The sequence below is a fragment of the Rhinoderma darwinii genome (assembly GCF_050947455.1).
Source record: "Rhinoderma darwinii isolate aRhiDar2 chromosome 4 unlocalized genomic scaffold, aRhiDar2.hap1 SUPER_4_unloc_3, whole genome shotgun sequence".
Taxonomy (NCBI): domain Eukaryota; kingdom Metazoa; phylum Chordata; class Amphibia; order Anura; family Rhinodermatidae; genus Rhinoderma; species Rhinoderma darwinii.
This window is the reverse complement of record NW_027461758.1, coordinates 493,557-517,084: the sequence shown is the minus strand read 5'-3', so window position 1 is coordinate 517,084 and position 23,528 is coordinate 493,557. Positions and strand designations below refer to the sequence as shown.

At 42.9% G+C, this 23,528-nt stretch overlaps 2 pseudogenes; both read left to right on the top strand.

Moving 5' to 3' along the window:
- The window catches only part of LOC142684061 (uncharacterized), a 128,441-nt pseudogene that overhangs the window by 43,055 nt on the left and 61,858 nt on the right, over positions 1 to 23,528 (top strand).
- Positions 19,555 to 20,811, top strand: LOC142684067 (uncharacterized; annotated as a pseudogene).

Here is a 23,528-nt window from a genome sequence, read left to right as displayed (position 1 = left end):
TCATATGTGAGAAGTACATCAGGGTATATGTAATATGTGAGGAGTACATCAGGATATATGTGAGGAGTACATCAGGGTATATGTAATATGTGAGGAGTACATCAGGATATATATAATATGTGAGGAGTACATCAGGATATATGTGACTAGTACATCAGGATATATGTAATATGTGAGGACTACATCAGGATATATGTAATATGTGAGGAGTACATCAGGATATATGTAATATGTGAGGAGTACATCAGGATATATATAATATGTGAGGAGTACATCAGGATATATGTGACTAGTACATCAGGATATATGTAATATGTGAGGAGTACATCAGGGTATATGTAATATGTGAGGACTACATCAGGATATATGTAATATGTGAGGAGTACATCAGGATATATGTAATATGTGAGGAGTACATCAGGGTATATGTAATATGTGAGGACTACATCAGGGTATATGTAATATGTGAGGAGTACATCAGGATATATGTGACTAGTACATCAGGATATATGTAATATGTGAGGAGTACATCAGGGTATATGTAATATGTGAGGAGTACATCAGGGTATATGTAATATGTGAGGACTACATCAGGATATTTATAATATGTGAGGAGTACATCAGGATATATGTGACTAGTACATCAGGATATATGTAATATGTGAGGAGTACATCAGGATATATGTAATATGTGAGGAGTACATCAGGATATATGTAATATGTGAGGAGCACATCAGGGTATATGTAATATGTGAGGAGTACATCAGGGTATATGTAATATGTGAGGAGTACATCAGGGTATATGTAATATGTGAGGAGTACATCAGGGTATATGTAATATGTGAGGAGTACATCAGGATATATGTAATATGTGAGGAGTACATCAGGGTATATGTAATATGTGACTAGTGCATCAGGATATATGTAATATGTGAGGAGTACATCAGGGTATATGTAATATGTGAGGAGTACATCAGGATATATGTGAGGAGTACATCAGGATATATGTCATATGTGAGAAGTACATCAGGGTATATGTAATATGCGAGGAGTACATCAGGGTATATGTAATATGTGAGGAGTACATCAGGGTATATGTAATATGTGAGGAGTACATCAGGGTATATGTAATATGTGAGGAGTACATCAGGGTATATGTAATATGTGAGGAGTACATCAGGATATATGTAATATGTGAGGAGTACATCAGGGTATATGTAATATGTGAGGAGTACATCAGGATGTATGTGAGGAGTACATCAGGATATATGTAATATGTGAGGAGTACATCAGGGTATATGTAATATGTGAGGAGTACATCAGGGTATATGTAATATGTGTGGAGTACATCAGGATATATGTAATATGTGAGGAGTACATCAGGGTATATGTAATATGTGAGGAGTACATCAGGGTATATGTAATATGTGAGGAGTACATCAGTGTATATGTAATATGTGAGGAGTACATCAGGGTATATGTAATATGTGAGGAGTACATCAGGATGTATGTGAGGAGTACATCAGGATATATGTAATATGTGAGGAGTACATCAGGGTATATGTAATATGTGAGGAGTACATCAGGATATATGTAATCTGTGAGGAGTACATCAGGATATATGTAATATGTGGAGTACATCAGGATATATGTAATATGTGAGGAGTACATCAGGGTATATGTAATATGTGAGGAGTACATCAGGGTATATGTAATATGTGAGGAGTACATCAGGGTATATGTAATATGTGAGGAGTACATCAGGATATATGTAATATGTGAGGAGTACATCAGGATATATGTAATATGTGAGGAGTACATCAGGATATATGTAATATGTGAGGAGTACATCAGGGTATATGTAATATGTGAGGAGTACATCAGGATATATGTAATATGTGAGGAGTACATCAGGATATGTGTAATATGTGAGGAGTACATCGGGGTATATGTAATATGTGAGGAGTACATCAGGATATATGTAATATGTGAGGAGTACATCAGGATATATGTAATATGTGAGGAGTACATCAGGATATATGTAATATGTGAGGAGTACATCAGGATATATGTAATATGTGAGGAGTACATCAGGATATATGTAATATGTGAGGAGTACATCAGGATATATGTAATATGTGAGGAGTACATCAGGATATATGTAATCTGTGCGGAGAACATCAGGATATATGTAATACGTGAGGAGTACATCAGGATATATGTAATATGTGAGGAGTACATCAGGGTATATGTAATATGTGAGGAGTACATCAGGGTTTATGTAATATGTGAGGAGTACATCAGGGTATATGTAATATGTGAGGAGTACATCAGGATATATGTAATATGTGAGGAGTACATCAGGATATATGTAATATGTGAGGGGTACATCAGGATATATGTAATATGTGAGGAGTACATCAGGGTATATGTAATATGTGAGGAGTACATCAGGATATATGTAATATGTGAGGAGTACATCAGGGTATATGTAATATGTGAGGAGTACATCAGGGTATATGTAATCTGTGCGGAGTACATCAGGATATATGTAATATGTGAGGAGTACATCAGGGTATATGTAATATGTGAGGAGTACATCAGGGTATATGTGATATGTGAGGAGTACATCAGGGTATATGTGATATGTGAGGAGTACATCAGGGTATATGTGATATGTGAGGGGTACATCAGGATATATGTAATATGTGAGGAGTACATCAGGGTATATGTAATATGTGAGGAGTACATCAGGGTATATGTAATATGTGAGGAGTACATCAGGGTATATGTAATATGTGAGGAGTACATCAGGGTATATGTAATATGTGAGGAGTACATCAGGATATATGTAATATGTGAGGAGTACATCAGGATATATGTAATATGTGAGGGGTACATCAGGATATATGTAATATGTGAGGAGTACATCAGGGTATATGTAATATGTGAGGAGTACATCAGGGTATATGTATTATGTGAGGAGTACATCAGGATATATGTAATACGTGAGGAGTACATCAGGATATATGTAATATGTGCGGAGTACATCAGGGTATATGTAATCTGTGAGGAGTACATCAGGGTATATGTAATCTGTGAGGAGTACATCAGGATATATGTATTATGTGAGGAGTACATCAGGGTATATGTAATATGTGAGGAGTACATCAGGGTATATGTAATATGTGAGGAGTACATCAGGATATATGTAATATGTGAGGAGTACATCAGGATATATGTAATATGTGAGGAGTACATCAGGATATATGTAATATGTGAGGGGTACATCAGGGTATATGTTATATGTGAGTACATCAGGTATATGTAATATGTGAGGAGTACATCAGGGTATATGTAATATGTGAGGAGTACATCAGGGTATATGTAATCTGTGAGGAGTACATCAGGGTATATGTAATCTGTGAGGAGTACATCAGGGTATATGTAATATGTGAGGAGTACATCAGGGTATATGTAATCTGTGAGGAGTACATCAGGGTATATGTAATATGTGAGGAGTACATCAGGGTATATGTAATATGTGAGGAGTACATCAGGATATATGTAATATGTGAGGAGTACATCAGGATATATGTAATATGTGAGGAGTACATCAGGGAATATGTAATATGTGACTAGTACATCAGGATATATGTAATATGTGAGGAGTACATCAGGATATATGTAATATGTGAGGAGTACATCAGGGTATATGTAATATGTGAGGAGTACATCAGGATATATGTAATATGTGAGGAGTACATCAGGATATATGTAATATGTGAGGAGTACATCAGGGTATATGTAATATGTGAGGAGTACATCAGGGTATATGTAATATGTGAGGAGTACATCAGGATATATGTAATATGTGAGGAGTACATCAGGATATATGTAATATGTGAGGAGTACATCAGGGAATATGTAATATGTGACTAGTACATCAGGATATATGTAATATGTGAGGAGTACATCAGGGTATATGTAATATGTGAGGAGTACATCAGGATATATGTAATATGTGAGAAGTACATCAGGGTATATGTAATATGTGAGGAGTACATCAGGATATATGTGAGGAGTACATCAGGGTATATGTAATATGTGAGGAGTACATCAGGATATATATAATATGTGAGGAGTACATCAGGATATATGTGACTAGTACATCAGGATATATGTAATATGTGAGGAGTACATCAGGGTATATGTAATATGTGAGGACTACATCAGGATATATGTAATATGTGAGGAGTACATCAGGGTATATGTAATATGTAAGGAGTACATCAGGGTATATGTAATATGTGAGGACTACATCAGGATATATGTAATATGTGAGGAGTACATCAGGATATATGTGAGGAGCACATCAGGGTATATGTAATATGTGAGGAGTACATCAGGATATATGTAATATGTGAGGAGTACATCAGGATATATGTAATATGTGAGGAGCACATCAGGGTATATGTAATATGTGAGGAGTACATCAGGGTATATGTAATATGTGAGGAGTACATCAGGGTATATGTAATATGTGAGGAGTACATCAGGGTATATGTAATATGTGACTAGTGCATCAGGATATATGTAATATGTGAGGAGTACATCAGGGTATATGTAATATGTGAGGAGTACATCAGGATATATGTGAGGAGTACATCAGGATATATGTCATATGTGAGAAGTACATCAGGGTATATGTAATATGCGAGGAGTACATCAGGGTATATGTAATATGTGAGGAGTACATCAGGGTATATGTAATATGTGAGGAGTACATCAGGGTATATGTAATATGTGAGGAGTACATCAGGGTATATGTAATATGTGAGGAGTACATCAGGGTATATGTAATATGTGAGGAGTACATCAGGGTATATGTAATATGTGACTAGTGCATCAGGATATATGTAATATGTGAGGAGTACATCAGGGTATATGTAATATGTGAGGAGTACATCAGGATATATGTGAGGAGTACATCAGGATATATGTCATATGTGAGAAGTACATCAGGGTATATGTAATATGCGAGGAGTACATCAGGGTATATGTAATATGTGAGGAGTACATCAGGGTATATGTAATATGTGAGGAGTACATCAGGGTATATGTAATATGTGGGGAGTACATCAGGGTATATGTAATATGTGAGGAGTACATCAGTGTATATGTAATATGTGAGGAGTACATCAGGGTATATGTAATATGTGAGGAGTACATCAGGGTATATGTAATATGTGAGGAGCACATCAGGGTATATGTAATATGTGAGGAGTACATCAGGGTATATGTAATATGTGAGGAGTACATCAGGATATATGTAATATGTGAGGAGTACATCAGGGTATATGTAATATGTGAGGAGTACATCAGGATGTATGTGAGGAGTACATCAGGATATATGTAATATGTGAGGAGTACATCAGGGTATATGTAATATGTGAGGAGTACATCAGGGTATATGTAATATGTGTGGAGTACATCAGGATATATGTAATATGTGAGGAGTACATCAGGGTATATGTAATATGTGAGGAGTACATCAGGGTATATGTAATATGTGAGGAGTACATCAGTGTATATGTAATATGTGAGGAGTACATCAGGGTATATGTAATATGTGAGGAGTACATCAGGATGTATGTGAGGAGTACATCAGGATATATGTAATATGTGAGGAGTACATCAGGGTATATGTAATATGTGAGGAGTACATCAGGATATATGTAATCTGTGAGGAGTACATCAGGATATATGTAATATGTGAGGAGTACATCAGGATATATGTAATATGTGAGGAGTACATCAGGGTATATGTAATATGTGAGGAGTACATCAGGGTATATGTAATATGTGAGGAGTACATCAGGATATATGTAATATGTGAGGAGTACATCAGGATATATGTAATATGTGAGGAGTATATCAGGATATATGTAATATGTGAGGGGTACATCAGGATATATGTAATATGTGAGGAGTACATCAGGATATATGTAATATGTGGGGAGTACATCAGGGTATATGTAATATGTGAGGAGTACATCAGGGTATATGTAATATGTGAGGGGTACATCAGGATATATGTAATATGTGAGGAGTACATCAGGGTATATGTAATATGTGAGGAGTACATCAGGGTTTATGTAATATGTGAGGAGTACATCAGGGTATATGTAATATGTGAGGAGTACATCAGGGTATATGTAATATGTGAGGAGTACATCAGGATATATGTAATATGTGAGGAGTACATCAGGATATATGTAATATGTGAGGGGTACATCAGGATATATGTAATATGTGAGGAGTACATCAGGATATAATAATGGGGTAAATATATAATAATCTGCAGATATGCGGCCGGTGTCGCACTGATAAATGGCTCCCGATCTTATCCGCTTTCGGAACACTCTGCACATTTTTCATCGCCATATTCTGAGAGCCCAAACGTTCTTATTTTTTTCTCCCCCGGAGCTGTGTGAGGGATTATTTGTTGAGGGACAATCTCTAGTTTTCATTGGTAACATTTTGGGGTACATGCGATTTTTTTATTTATTTTTTTATTCCATTTATTGTCTGGCAAGGTGACCAACTTCCAGCAAATCTGACAATGTTTTTTATTCTCGTATTGTTTTTTTTTTTTCATTATGTTCTCCGTGCGCTATCAATTACATGTTGCTTTATTCTGCGGGTCGATACAATTACGGCGATACCATATGTATATAGTTTTTTTTACGTTTTGCAGCGTTTGCACAATAAAATTACTTTTTTATCACACTTATTTTTTGCGTCCCCGTATTCTGACAGCCATAACTATTTATTTATTTTATATTTTTAAATAAAAATAAAAGCGGTGTAAGAGCTTGACGTTTGTGTGTTGGGTTGTAGTTTCTCTTGATATTATTTTGGGGTACGTGCGACTTTTTGATCACTTATTCTTTGCCTGAGGCTGGTCCTCATAGGCTTCCGTACATGGCAGACCCGGAGGTCGTTGATTGGCCTCCGGTTGCCATGCCAGCCATCGGCAGCCCCGGAAATCGCATTGTGGGGCTGCCAATCTGCTATAAACACCTTAGTTATCGATCACTGCAACTAAGGGTTTAATTGCAAAAATCAGCCGCGCGACGGTTAGTTGTTAAAGTGCTGACGTAACTGCACGTCAAAGCAGCGGCTCGCCTAGACGCGCGATTATGTCAAGGTGCAGGAAGAGGTTAATGTGAAGCTTTATTGTATTTGACTTTTGTAAAGGTTTTGTGGTAAAACTGATATTTTTTTTTTTAAAAGAGGCAAAAATATGCAAGAAGAAAGTGCAGGTGACATGAGACGTGTTACATGTGAGGAGAGAGGCTGCTGGTTATATGTGAGGAGAGAGGCTGCCGGTGACGTGTTACATGTGAGGAGAGAGGCTGCCGGTTATATGTGAGGAGAGAGGCTGCCGGTTATATGTGAGGAGAGAGGCTGCCGGTTATATGTGAGGAGAGAGGCTGCCGGTTATATGTGAGGAGAGAGGCTGCCGGTTATATGTGAGGAGAGAGGCTGCCGGTTATATGTGAGGAGAGAGGCTGCCGGTGACATGACACGTGTTACATGTGAGGAGAGAGGCTGGCGGTGACGTGTTATATGTGAGGAGAGAGGCTGCTGGTGACGTGTTATATGTGAGGAGAGAGGCTGCCGGTGACGTGTTACATGTGAGGAGAGAGGCTGGCGGTGACATGTTACATGTGAGGAGAGAGGCTGCCGGTGACATGTTATATGTGAGGAGAGAGGCTGCTGGTGACGTGTTATATGTGAGGAGAGAGGCTGCCGGTGACATGACACATGTTATATGTGAGGAGAGAGGCTGCCGGTGACGTGTTATATGTGAGGAGAGAGGCTGCTGGTGACGTGTTATATGTGAGGGGAGAGGCTGCCGGTGACGTGTTACATGTGAGGAGAGAGGCTGCCGGTGACATGTTATATGTGAGGAGAGAGGCTGCTGGTGACATGTTATATGTGAGGAGAGAGGATATGTGAGGGGAGAGGCTGCCGGTGACGTGTTATATGTGAGGGGAGAGGCTGCCGGTGACGTGTTACATGTGAGGGGAGAGGCTGCAGGTGACGTGTTACATGTGAGGGGAGAGGCTGCCGGTGACGTGTTATATGTGAGGAGAGAGGCTGCCGGTGACGTGTTGTATGTGTGGGGAGAGGCTGCCCATGAGTACTATATATTAGGAGTAAGGAGCTTGTTATATGTCTCTGTTGTAAGTCATCGGAAGGTCAAATGTCTCTGGAGTTCCGGGGTCTCTGAGGTGACATGTAATAAATGATATTACAGGACATTATATGTAACGGGCAGCTGTCACATTTAATACCAGTCTGATCTGTGGGCCGGTTATTATGGGAAGTGTCGCTCCTGCTCTATTATTCTCAGCCCTCCCTGTATGAGTGTATATAGAGAGCTGTCAATCATTGAGTGATCCCGCCCCCTGGACTCCTAAGCCCAGACACAGCAGGAATTCAACCTCTTAAGGACGTAGTAGTAGAAAATGATCGCGGCCCTTTCTGTATCATCGATTGTTGAATCCACGTAATTTTTATCTGACGATGCGTTTGATCGTGCGTTTTCCAAAATGGTGTAAAAAGTCTAAAATAATGTCGGTTCCAGTCCTCCCGGCCGCCTCCTCCACTCGCAGGTGTGGGAAGGTAAGGAGTAGGCGTCCCTAGCCCCCTGGTTTGGGTGTTCGGAACGTTTTTCTTCCATTCATCGCTGTTTTTGGAAGCCGTGCTTATTTTTTTGTTGTCTTTTTGGTGTTGAGGAGAAATTGTCGTTTTTCTTGGCACCGTTTTTGTGTAGATAGAAGTCCTGGAATCACCGTATACTGGGGGATGGGGAGGAGAGCCGTCATTCCTGCATTGTCCTCCAGGACCTGACCGGGGTCGCTGTGCGATGTCAATCACGCCGTCTCTTTATTCTTCGTGTCGTTACGATTATGGAGATACCAGATTTCTGTTTTCTTCTGTTTTACTCTTTTTCTACGATCTAAATATTGGATATTTTTATATATTTTATGTCGTCGTGTTTGGAAGAGCCGTCACTGCTTTTATCTCCCGTCTTCGTGGTTTACGAGGTCTTGCGTTTTTTGCTGGACGGGTCGCACTTTCGTGGCATCGTGATCGGACACGCACGACTGTTTCTCTTTTATCCATGATCCAGAAACAACATTTCTGGGTTATTTTTGGATTATTTTTCTTACAGTCGTTATTTTTTCATAGAATATAAACTCCACATAATAAAACATTTTGGAAATAAAAAGTATTATTTTTTTTTTCCTTTTGGATTGTTATTTCCGTAAACAATTGAAAGCGTCAACCCGTTAGCACCTCGCAGTCAGGAGATGAGGGCACTGATGGGCTTACAAGAGGCATCCACTTCCAACCATTTAGGTGCTGCGGTCGTGGCATTAAAGGAGTTTAGAAGCTGGAACGGTAGTTCTCTCTAATCCCATCCTTCGCACCGGTTGTGTGATACGACTCCCGTTGCTGACCACATGGGCACAACTCCTGCACTTGCGTCGTAATTTTTTGGCACTTTGAGGCGGTAAATCCCGCCAGCGCCAATAAATGACCGGAATTGTCCCCATTGATTTGAATGGGAGTCAGAGGCATTTTTTCCTAGGCGGCTTTCAGCAACTCGCGGGGAAAAAAAAGCGCCGTCCTTTCTTGCCGCAGTGCCATCTCTGACCTCCTATTAAAATCAATGGGAGGCAGAAAAAGCTGGTTCGCTTGTTTTTCCCCGATGTCCTCCATGGGCTGAAAACCCTGGCAAAAGTGCCGGCTCGTCAAGATCTAACTCAAGAATCCTGAAGGAATTTTGAGGCAGGTTTTTTTCTGTGTGAACTAGGACTTATTTTCCCGTCGACATCGCAGTATGAGGCCTAAGGCTTTTTTTAGTGTTTTTTTTTTTAAAGCACCATTTAATTTCCCATGTAATGCCCTGGGAAAATTGTGAAAGTTACTTTGCGGAATGAAAAAAAAAATATCAACATTGTTCTTTTTAACTTTTTATGGCATTTACTGAGCGGAACGCGATTCCGGCAAATACTGAATTTGTATAATTTTTCTTATCTTTACCACAGCTACAAAATAAAAAAACATGTGAATAAAAAACGTCATCATATTCTGAAACATTTTATTATTCCGTCGTAGGTGTCCGCGGGGCGAGCTGTAGTCCTTATTCTACCATTTTGGGCTACATATGACTTTAACTTTTTATTCCAGGTGACCAAAACGCATCGATTCTGTATCTTTCATTTTCTAGGCATAAATAATGTTATATTGTAGTAGTTCAGACTTCTCAGCGATACATTTAAGTTTTATGTTTATTTTTTACATTAGTCTAGAACGTTCTCATCCAGAACGTTCCTTCTCCTGAATGACCCACCAACGATGGACAAGGAAAGCAATGAGATGACCACAAGAATCTTAAACTTCACCCTGGAGATCATATACCTGCTGAGCGGAGAGGTAAATGTTTCTATGTTCTTTATTGTATTATGTAACAAGTCACACATAAGAGGAAGAAGCCAGTGTCCTGTATACCATCTACGAGACCTTCCAAGTGACGGGAAGAAGTGAAGATCAGCCAGCAATATGGTCAGTTATGTGTCATGGTGATAGTAATGTAGAGTAATGAGAATAGTATGTAGTCACGTTGTAACCAGGAGGAGAAGGAGCACAGGGACCAGGAGGAGAAGGAGCACAGGGACCAGGAGGAGAAGGAGCACAGGGACCAGGAGGAGAAGGAGCACAGGGACCAGGAGGAGAAGGAGCACAGGGACCAGGAGGAGAAGGAGCACAGGGACCAGGAGGAGAAGGAGCACAGGAACCAGGAGGAGAAGGAGCAGAGGAACCAGGAGGAGAAGGAGCAGAGGAACCAGGAGGAGAAGGAGCAGAGGAACCAGGAGGAGAAGGAGCAGAGGAACCAGGAGGAGAAGGAGCAGAGGAACCAGGAGGAGAAGGAGCAGAGGAACCAGGAGGAGAAGGAGCAGAGGAACCAGGAGGAGAAGGAGCAGAGGAACCAGGAGGAGAAGGAGCAGAGGAACCAGGAGGAGAAGGAGCAGAGGAACCAGGAGGAGAAGGAGCAGAGGAACCAGGAGGAGAAGGACCAGAGGAACCAGGAGGAGAAGGACCAGAGGAACCAGGAGGAGAAGGACCAGAGGAACCAGGAGGAGAAGGACCAGAGGAACCAGGAGGAGAAGGACCAGAGGAACCAGGAGGAGCAGGGCCAGAGGAACCAGGAGGAGCAGGGCCAGAGGAACCAGGAGGAGCAGGGCCAGAGGAACCAGGAGGAGCAGGGCCAGAGGAACCAGGAGGAGCAGGGCCAGAGGAACCAGGAGGAGCAGGGCCAGAGGAACCAGGAGGAGCAGGGCCAGAGGAACCAGGAGGAGCAGGGCCAGAGGAACCAGGAGGAGCAGGGCCAGAGGAACCAGGAGGAGAAGGGCCAGAGGAACCAGGAGAATCACATGGCCGGATTCTGTCCTGGAGATGAGGATTTCTACCACTAGTCTGACCTCTATATAGAAACATAGAAGATGACGTCAGGAGGAGAATCACATGGCCGGAGTCTGTCCTGGAGACGAGGATTTCTACCACTAGTCTGACCTCCTATATAGAAACATAGAAGATGGCGGCAGGAGGAGAATCACATGGCCGGAGTCTGTCCTGGAGACGAGGATTTCTACTACTAGTCTGACCTCTATATAGAAACATAGAAGATGACGGCAGGAGGAGAATCACATGGCCGGAGTCTGTCCTGGAGATGGGGATTTCTACCACTAGTCTGACCTCTATATAGAAACATAGAAGATGACTGCAGGAGGAGAATCACATGTCTGGAGATGGGGATTTCTACCACTAGTCTGACATCTATATAGAAACATAGAAGATGACCACAGGAACCAGGAGAATCACATGGCCGGAGTCTGTCCTGGAGATTAGGTTTTCTACCACTGGTCTAACCTCTATATAGACACATAGAAGATGGCGGCAGGAGGGGAACACATGGTCCATGTGAATATTATTTCTCAGGATTGGTCTAGGATTATACCAAGCCGGTTTACATTCACTTACTGCTGATTTTCCACATCTGTGGGAAGTTTATTCCAACCATCTACTACTCTTTCAGTAAAATAATATATTCTGATCATCCCCCGCACTAATGTCAGACTTTGACCTTGTGTTCGGTTCCTTTCCTCCTGTAAAATATATAACGGTTTCCATCATCTTCCACTTTCTCTTATTCCTCAAGGTTATACAAATGAAGTTATGTAAGTGTCTCTTCCCATACACAGGATTATACAATTGTGAAGAAGACGTCGGGGGACTGTGTGGCCCCCAGCATTCATGAGTCAGGAAGATGGAGCCGGAGCCCCATCACAGAGCCCCCTCCTCACTCCCGGATACATGAGAAGAACAATAAGCAGAAGATCCTAGAACTTCTCCACAAGATGACTGAGCTGCTGACTGGAGAGGTGACACTGCTGGGAATGCTGGGAAATTATACAGTATCGGCACTGGAGGAGTCTGGGTAATGACTGTATCATTGTGTGTGTCAGGTTCCTATAAGGTGTCAGGATGTTGCTGTCTATTTCTCCATGGAGGAGTGGGAGTATGTAGAAGGACACAAGGATCTGTACAAGGAGGTCATGATGGAGGACCAACGGCCGCGCACATCACAAGGTAAGAAGAGACACAGACACTAGTCCTTCTCAATGAATTAGAATATCATCAAAAAGTTAATTTATTTCAGTAATTCAATTCAAAAAGTGTCTCTCATATATTCTATAGATTCATTACACACAGAGGGAACGATTTCCAGCATTTGTCTCTTTTAATGTTGAGAATTATGGGAGCAGTCAATGAAAATCCAAAATTTAGTGTCTCAGAAAATGAGAATATTGGGTAAAAGTTGCAGATTGTCGTCTCCTGGTGTGACACTCTAATCAGCGAATAAACACCAAATACCTACAAAGGTTTCCTAAGCCTTTAAATGGTATCACAGTAGGCAACACAATCCTGGGGAAGATGCGGACCTGACAGTTGTGCAGAAGAGTCATTGACACCTTCACAAGGAGGGGAAGCCACAAAAGGACATTGCTGAAGAAGCTGTTCACAGAGCTGTATCTGAGCAAATTAATAGAAAGAGAGGAAGGAAAAAGTGTGGTAGAAAAATGTGCACAAGCAACAGGGGTATCCGCAGACTTGAAAGGAGGGTCAAGAAAAAGCCATTCAAGAATCTGGGGGAGATTCACAAGGAGTGGACTGCGGCTGGTGTCCGTGCTTCAAGAGCCGCCACTCTCAGACGTATCCAGGACATGGGAGCAAACTGTCACATGACCCAGAGACCACGTCAGAAGCATTTTACCGGGGCTAAAGAGGAAAAGGACGGGTCTGCTGCTCAGTGTCCAAACTACTGTATTCAGATGAATGTCAATTTTGGATTTCATTTGGAAGGTCCCGGAGTCTGGAGGAAGAGAGGAGAGGCGTCAATCCTAGTGTCCTGCGCTCCAGTGTGAAGTTTCCGCAGTCAGTGATGGTTTGGGGGCCGTGTCATCTGCTGGTGTTGGTCACTGTGTTATATCAAGTCCAGAGTCAGCACAGCGTCTAGCAGGACGTTTCCCAGCACTTCATGCTTCCCTCTGCTGACACGCTTTATGGAGACGCGGATTTCATATTCCAGCAGGACTTGGCACCTGCCCACACTGCCAAAAGTACCAATACCTGGTGTAATAACTACAGTATCACTGCGCCTGATTGGCCAGCAAACTCATCTGATCTAAACCCCATAGAGAATCTATAGGGTATTGTCAAGAGGAAGCTGAGAGACCCCAGACCCAACAATGCAGACGAGCTGAAGGCCGATATCAAAGCAACCTGGGCTTCCATAACACCTCAGCAGTGCCACAGGCTGATCGCCTCCATGCCTCGCCGCATTAATAACCCCTCAGCAGTGCCACCGGCTGATCGCCCCTATGCCACGCTGCATTAATAACACCTCAGCAGTGCCACAGGCTGATCGCCTCTATGCCACGCCGCATTTATGTCACGATGCGGGTTTGTGGACCCACTAGGCCGTAGCGGGGAGGCAGCTGACCAAACAGGAAACCCCATCAATACAGTGTCCCGCACTAGGGTACCTGGATAGTCCAGACAGTGGCCGCAGCTCTGGCACTGATGGAGATGGGTGCAGCAGGTAACGCCAAACGTGGAGGATGACACAGATGCCGCAGGTTGCGCCAGATGGGGCGAATCCCTCTGGACATGGCAGATGCCGCAGGTTGCGCCAGACGGGGCGAATCCCTCTGGACGTGGCAGATGACACAGGTTGTGGCGGGTGAGACAGATGCTGCAGGTTGCGCCAGATGTGGCGAATCCCTCTGGACGTGGCAGGGCTCCGACACTAGTAGGCATGGGAAAAAGAAAGGCACGGGATACAGGAACAGGTAGCAGCACGTGTAAGAACTGGAACGGGAAACACTAAGGGACCATTTGCAAGCCAGACTAGGGATAACAAACAACGCTCAGACAAGGTTCAGAAGGGCTAGGGCCTTCTTATAGACTAGGAAATCTTGGGCCGTTGATGATGATTTCCTCATGTGCGCACGCTGGCCCTTTAAGGCCGGGCACGGAAGTGAGCGTTGGCGTCTCCTAGGAAGGAGATTTGGGACCAGCACTCACGGATCCATGGCTACGGGCGTCTGGAGGTGAGTAAACTACTCAGCTTGTCAGGGAAGGAGCAGGCACTCTGCAGTAATATATCAGTATAGCTGTGGAGACTACGCAGCTCGTCAAGGGTCGGGATCTCAGAAGAAATGACGTGTTTTTTATCCTACATCTCTCTTGGTGCCGTCATGTCTTCTAAAAACCAATTTCCTTCCTACACCGCGTAACCCCCTCCCCCCCCCCCCCCCCCCCCCCCCGCCTTTCACCATTTCCGCACCTTGGAAGAAAGGAATTGCCCTACCAGTAATAGGAAACCCCGGGGTTTATAAATGTACAGTTTTCCCCAGCACCTCAGTGTTTTCACATACCTGGTCTGGAGGAATTTGGAAGTAGTTATTTTTCTTACTACAGGCACTCTATCTGACTGTTAAAAAATGAGGATCTTCACCGTGGGTTCTCTCTTGAAATTTAGAATTTCATAATAAGGTATTTGACAATAGGTTTTCTACATTAGACAACACGTCATACACAAATCTTTGAATCACCCCCACCTGCTGAAAATGTATTTCCCGGAGGAAGGAGTGAAATGTGAGTCCCTGTATAGAGCAGCCGCTCCCTCCCGGTATTTCACTGCGGGGCTGACATATTCGCTCTGTGTTTTATCAGGAAGTTGGAGAGGACACATCATTGTTATGTAAGTCCTGTTTGATGAGAGAAGTAATGTATTCTGTCCCCGTGTGTCTCCTACAGATGGATCCAATAGGAGGAATCCACCAGAGAGATGTCCTCTGTATTCCCAGGACTGTCCAGAGGAAAATCACAATGTTCCCGAGAATCATCAGGTAGGTGGCGCTAAAGTGTCCCCAAAATATGACCATAAAGTAATTGTCCCAAAGACCATTTTATATTTATTTTCTGTTCGGTTTAGGATGAAAATCTGATTATTATTAAGGTTGAAGTTAAAGATGAAGCAGCAGAGGAGACGGATATAAGGGCTGATAAGCAGTGTAAGGAGGGGGAGATTCTCACTGGTTTGCGGGTCACCTAGATACTACACCCATCATCTGATCATCACATGGAGATATTTATTCCACCTCTGTTTGTTTTCTACAGATGGATCCAGCAGGAGGAATCCACCAGAGAGATGTCCTCTGTATTCCCAGGACTGTCCAGAAGAAAATCACAATGTTCCCGAGAATCATCAGGTAGGTGGCGCTAAAGTCTCCCCAAAATATGACCATAAAGTAATTGTCCCAAAGACCATTCTATATTTATTTTCTGTTCGGTTTAGGATGAAAATCTGATTATTATTAAGGTTGAAGTTAAAGATGAATCCGAAGATGAGACGGATATAAAGGCTGATCAGCAGTGTAAGGAGGGGGAGAATCTCACTGGTTTGTGGGTCACCTAGATACTACACCCATCATCTGATCATCACATGGAAATATTTATTCCACCTCTGTGTGTTTCCTACAGATGGATCCAGTAGGAGGAATCCAGCAGAGAGATGTCCTCTGTATTCCCAGGACTGTCCAGAGGATCCTCAGGTAGATGGTGCGGCGCCGTATACCAGATCTATATAGGGGGGGGGGGGGCTTTCTGGTCCTTCAGTCGTAGATGTCATAGATTTCTGGTGGTTTCTTGATCAGATTTTTCAGACTTTCTGCTGAATTGTTACATCTGACCAATCAGGGTGATGATCTGACTGATAATAAATCGGAGGATGAAGAAGAGCGGAGGAGGGGCGATCCACCGTTTATGAGTGACGTGAAGGAGGAAATTCCAGGAGATGTTACCACAGGTCAGTAATAATGAATGTAGGAAGTGGAGACAGAGGTTTCTTGAGGTGGGGGTCCCCCTTAGTGCTACATTAAAGGGGTTTTCCCACTTAGAACATGTATCACCTATCCACAGGATAGATGATAAACGTGTGATCGCTGGGGACCTCACCACTGGGACCCCAACCGATCTCTAAAACTGGGGTCCTGACCCCCTTTCCTCCTAACTGCACAATCGCAGTGAAGAGGCTTTTGAACGAAGCGGCGGTGGTGCATGTGCTCTGCCGATTGATTCAATGCCTATGGGGCCGACTGAGACCGCCAAGTCCAGCTCTCGACGGTTTCCATCAACCCCATAGACATTGAATAGAGCAGCAAATCATGACCGTCAGTTCATTCAAGGTCCTACTCACTGCGATCTGTGTATAAGCCGGTGTAATGACTGGTTATGTGCATGCGCCGTTCGGGGCAGAGCGGTCCTGGTTACGGGCTTATGTAAGCCCATTTGTCAGTTTTTGGGGTTCTTTACCTATGAATATAATTGCCTCTCTGCTGGTTACAAGTCATAGCACTGTGGTCAGGATTCGTTTTGTGCTAAATATTACCCGTTTTTTTCAGTCCTTATGTGTCGTCGTCCTCCTCCTCTGACACTAGTGGAGCCCCTCCTTTTGCCCTTTCTCTCTTGATTTGGAGGGCTATTTAACCCCCTGCAGCACCACTGCTACTCAGAGTTGGCAGGTAGGGGGTTCATAGACGTTCTTTTTTTTTTTTTTCTTCTTTTATCTTTCCTTCGTATTAAGCGACCATTTATCCTGCAGACATTGTGATCTGCCACTTCATGATGGATGTGGAGATCGGCTTTGTAGCAAGTAGTCATCCCATGTACTCTGTCTCCGATTAGTGGTCCTAACATCGTATCCCTTTTTTCTTTTTTAAGAATATTTGTCTTAGACCCGAATCCATGTTATTTGCCTCAGCCGCCTTATAAGAGATAATGTCTTGGGTGAAAGATTTTTTCTATTTTTCAATGCAACAACTCAGGAGGATTAAGATCAGCGTTCTTGACGGAGCCAAAATAAAAAGGAAGTGCATCCTCCTGCCCATTTGAGGGGGACCTGAGGGTGTTGATCAAAATGGGATCCTCTGAACAAAAACACACTCCTCTAAAGTGGAGCAATATCCTGTGGAGCGTATCTCAAGCTTATTAGAGCAGTCCGCTCTGAGACTCGGGAACTTTGTGTCTCATATGCTAATCAGGATCTCTCGAAGGGAAAGGTTTCATATGAATGATAAACTGAAGGGTCTAAGGTTGCTGAATGGAGGGCTTCTTAGTGGCAGCCAGCTTTTGCTCAAACAAGGTTTAAATCCCTCTATATGGTGGAAGAGGATGAGTAGGTTCCCCCCTAATGGTTGACATGGCAATTTCCAAAATGGCTAGACCCACAATTGTACCATCTGAAGATAGTGTTAGCCTGACAGAGCCAATGGATCATAAGGCAAATTGCGGCTTGAGAAGGCGCTATGTGATCAATGCAGCTCAGGTCAGAGTTACTATATACTGTGAGGATGTTGCTAAAGCCTTTATCTAAGATCTAGCGCCGTGACAGACCATGCGCCCTAGACGTCTTCTCCATCCTATGGAATTTCCGATGGCTTGTGTACCATGCCTTTGGTCTCAAGATTCCCGTCATAGGTCAGTCAGGACCCAGGCTCTGTAATAGCCATCATACCATTCTGGCCAAGAAGAGCGTAGTTCCCCTTCTTCTGAGGATGAGTCAGAGTAGCTATTGTAAACTTCCTCTCAGACCCAACCTGGTGTCTCAGAACAGCCCGCTCTCCAAGAACCTGAGAGTGTTTGGCCTGATGGCATAAAAGTTGACAAGCCCTTGCTAAGGACTTCGGGCTTATGAGATGCAGTAGTCTTTACTCTGTTAGCTGCCTGGGGATTAGCAACAAATACAGTAAGTCCTAAGCCCGTATGGTGTCCAACTTCAGGAGTTGGTGTGACCATAGAAGCTTGGTGACAAAGGAACTGGATTTCAGAGATATTCTTCAATTCTTGCAGCCTGGATTTGAACAGGGGATGAGCCTCCGCGCAATCACAGTCCGGATCTCCGCTCTCTAGGCCTTCCTTGGTAATTCTCTATTGAGAGAAACTTTGATGACGCGATTGCCAGTGGCCATTCATAAACTTTGACCAGCAAGAGTCAATCCTTTTCCGATGTGGGATTTACTTCCATTTCCAAAAAGGCTCTGTGAACATCTCTTTAAACAACTACAGGAGGAATTTCTATTCCTATCAGAGAAGTTGGCAATCACATCAGCTAAGCAGATCAGCAGCTACAGGCCTTGACTGTCAAGAAACCCGACCTGTCCTTTCATGAGGATAAAGTGTTTTTGAGGACTCTGCCTTCATTCAAATCCAAATGACTAACCTACTCCAATATTAATCTGGGGTTTCACGTCAGCCTAATGTACCGAATCTGCCTCCGGAAAGGAAAGGCGCTTGCGGACACCGGACGGTGTATGAACAACTACCCTTCCCGGACTGAGAGCTTCCAAAAGATAGATAATCTACCAAGTGGCTCACAAGAAGGGGAGAGAGCCTCCTAACCTACCATTGCCAGATGGCTAAGAGGCACTATTCGCTCTGTCACGAGAGTGGAGGCGAGTCTCTCCTAGAAGGCGTCCGAGCCGCATCTGCTGTGCGCCATCATGCAGCAATAACTTTTTCTGTGATTTATAGATTGGACTTCTCTGCGAGGACTTTTTCCTTTTAATCAATTGTGTCTAAGATTTTTTTCCCACACGTAAGGGATCATGCTACATCCACATATGTATATGCTGCTGGGCCGGATGTCCAGGAAAGTCTGAATTCCTTACGCTATTCTTCTCTCCTATAGTCCAAACAGCAACTCCTAGTTATCCTTCCAATAAATGTTTTTTTTTCTTTTATTATATCTTGGTGTGATCTTTAAAATTATACAATAGGGAAGGATCTAAGTCCCATATTAATGTATTGCTGCTTGGATTACAGGAAAGAAAATATCATAAGAAATTTAGACTTTATTGGAGACGTCCCATATCGCAAAAAAAAGTGCTCCATTGAGCAGGAACTACATACCACCAATAACCTGCAAGTATGTCATTAAATTTAAAGGAAGGGCTTTTCCCTTCATGCTGGATCCACTTCTGACTTTTGCTGAAAAAAAACGGCACCAAAACTGCATGTGTGTTTGCAGCCCAATAGGTATGTTCTAAATTTGTCTATTCTGCTTTGAAATTTTTCATATAACGAAATCCATTTTTAATCCTAACAGAAAATCCCAGGAAAACCTCTGATGGAAACTTCATGTTATCGCTAAATTTTAAAGCAGGAGCTGAAGATATCCTGCAGCGCTCTTCAGAAGAAAATACCATTACCCTTAATGTACATTCTGGACTTCACAGTAAAGATCCATCATATTATGCCCCTAATCATGAGGAACCTTCTCCTGACCAATCACAGATTGTTACCACAAGTACAAGTCAGAAAAGGGCTAAAAGATTTCAATGTGATGAATGTGGAAAACAGTTCACAAAAAGCTCAGTTCTTTTTACACACAGAAGAATTCACACAGGAGAGAAGCCATTTTCTTGTGCAGAATGTGGGAAATGTTTTACAGATAAATCAAATCTTATTACACATGAAAGAATTCACACAGGAGAGAAGCCATATTCATGTTCAGAATGTGCGAAATGTTTTATAAATAAATCACATCTTCTTAGACATGAAAGAATTCACACTGGGGAGAAGCGTCATCCGTGTTCAGAATGTGGAAAATGTTTTACAAATAAATCACATCTTGTTTTACACGAGAGAAGTCACACAGGGGAGAAACCGTATTCATGTTTAGAATGCGGGAAATGCTTTACAAATAAATCAGACCTTGTTAAACATCAGAGAATTCACACAGGAGAGAAGCCATATTCATGTTCAGAATGTGGGAAATGTTTTATTACTAAAGCCAAACTTCGGGATCATCAGAGAAGTCACACAGGCGAGAAGCCATACTCCTGTTTAGAATGTGGGAAATGGTTCATTACTAAAGTCAAATTTAGGGAGCATAAGAGGAGTCACACACTGGAGAAGCCGCATTGATGTTCAAAATGGGGGAAATGTGTTACAAATTATTCTTGTTACAATAAGTCTTGTTACGATACCAAAAATGACCGGCGCTCCAGACATCTTATGTATAGTAAAACAATTGTGTTTAGACGTTTGTGTACAACTGAATATTTAATAATAACAATAAATGTTACCTCAATCGATTCCTGAATAAGAAATAAATACTAAAAACTTTGTTAAAAATACAATGTTTTAATCTCTCTTGGTACATGAAATACCGAACCTCAACTCCTATCAGATGTATTATGTAACGACTATCATGTAAGAAGCACAGTGACATGGGACCGGAAGTCCAAGTTTAGGGAATATTGGAGCCCTTGCAGCAAGACATATCAATATTTCAATATGTTTTGGCTAAACCACGTGGTACCCACTATTGTCTCTCTTAAAGAGGCTCTGTCACCAGATTCTCAAATCCCTATCTCCTATTGCATGTGATCGGCGCTGCAATGTAGATAACAGTAACGTTTTTTTTTGTTTTTTTTTTAAACGTTCATCTTTGGCCAAGTTATGAGCTATTTTATTTATATATATATATATATATATATATATATATATATGCAAATGATCTTTGAAATGGACAATTGGGTGTTTTTTTTTCGTTCTGTCCAACTGGGCGTGTATTGTGTTTTTAACTGGGCGTGTTTACGTGTATGACGCTGACCAATCAGTGACCAGTCAGCGTCATGCACTCATCTCCATTCATTTACACAGCAGCGATGTGCAGCTGCATACACAGAGATTAACGTTAATCAAGTGTCCTGATAATGAATACACATGAAATCCAGCCTGGACGTCATGTGTATTCAGAATCCTGACACTTCTGAATCTTTTCTGTGAGATTCCAGCAAGCCACGTGTAATCTCGCGAGATTACGGAGGTAAACGAGATTTCGTTTCCCTTGCTGGAAATCTCAAAGAAAAGAGTCAGAAGTGTCAGGATTTTGAATACACATGACTTCCAGGCTGGATTTCATGTGTATTCATTATCAGGACACTTGATTAACGTTAATCTCTGTGTATGTGGCTGCACATCGCTGCTGTGTAAATGGAGAGGAGTGTATGACGCTGATTGGTCAGCGTCATACACGTAAACACGCCCAGTTAAAAACAATACACGCCCAGTTGGACATAACGAAAAAAAAACGCCCAGTTGTCCATTTCAAAGCTCATTTGCATATATATATATATATATATATATATATAATAAAATAGCTCATAACTTGGCCAAAAATGAAAGTTTTAAATAAAAACAAAAAACTTTACTGTTATCTACATTGCAGCGCCGATCACATGCAATAGGAGATAGGGGTTTGAGAATCTGGTGACAGAGCCTCTTTAAGTCAGTCCGACAGACGGTTCCTAATAATTACTTCCAGTCAGCTTTATGTACTTTATATTTGTGTTTCTTCCACCACTTCCGGGATGGATTCTGTTGGTTTACTCATAATTTTAGTCGCTGACTTGTTATAGTGGAACACTGATCTGCTACTGTGTGTGGTCCTATGGGACAGACTCATGGAGCATGTGTAGTAGCGCTGTTCGGGCTCACTGGGACTTATTGTGCAATGTAGTGGCACTGGTGGTCGTGCTTGATATCGCTGGCAGCGATAATGAGTCTTCTGGAGAAACCTCTTTGATTAGTCCGCTCTGGACCACAACAACTAATGAGATTCCGCTTCAAAGTGATGAAGGGAATAAAGAATGGATGAATATGTGGAATTCTGGAGAGTAGCGGAGATGAGAGTGTGATAACCTCATGCGTTTTTCACTTTTATTACCGTTATTGACTCAAAGAAAACCCGAACTGGATCACGTTGTTTATATTATGAAACGTATAGTAATGGGAGACTTGCTAAAGAATTATCAAAAGTGAAACTGAGCGTAACAAGTGCAACAAAGAAATATTTCCTTCTCAATACAACCTTATTTATTGTTCATGTTATTTACTGATATCTAATGCTCTTAGAACTTATAGCATATGCAAGATACAAACTGGATTAATGTCAAATGACGTGCGTTGGGCCTGCCGTCGCTGACTGCCGGCACATTCTACCCAACGACAGCTGCTACTGAAGGTCACTCTCTTCATGCCAGCGTCTCCCTCTCCAGAGACGCCGGCACACGCGGCTGCAGCTTCCCCCTGAGTCCTGTAAGGTGCGCTCTCCTTAAAGGACCAGTGCAAAGTTCCCCAACCAATTCTTATATACCCTGGACTTTAAAAAGGGCTCTGCCCTTCCTCTTCTTGCTGTCACGAAGGGTCTGTGGACCCACTGGGCCATACTGCCTTGGCGGTAAGGCAGCTGGCCAACAGGGTGCAGGACAATGTCTATAGTTCGAATAGGGTACTTGTGGCAGCTCGGACAGTAGTAAGGCAGGCTCGGCTTGGACTAGGCAGCAGGTAGACGTCAGGCGAGGTGAAGCAGGTCAGACGTAGAACAGCACGACACGATTTTGGCACAGCACAGTGCTCGACCAGGGTGGCATAGAAATGCAAGGAATAGGAACACACTAGGAGGCCATCACATAGATAAACTACAGGGAACAACAACAACGCTCAGGCATCGAAGCAGGGGGCTGGACCCCTCTTGTAGTCCAGGGTACTCAAAGGTCATCAAAATGTCCATTGCGCGCTGCTACGGGATCCGGCTGAGGTGAGTGGACGCGAGCGCTGGCAGCTCCGGAGGAGGCTGGGGCCAGCGCTTGCCGACTCCTGGCTGCAGCTGTCTGGGGGAGGTTGCAGCTGACAGCCGCAGACGCCAGCGCTCGCATCCACTCACCTCAGCCTGATCCCGTAGGGTGTGCGCGCACGCTCGTGCCCGCTCTTAAAAGGGGCAGCGCACACACCGGACTTCAGAGGAACTTTGA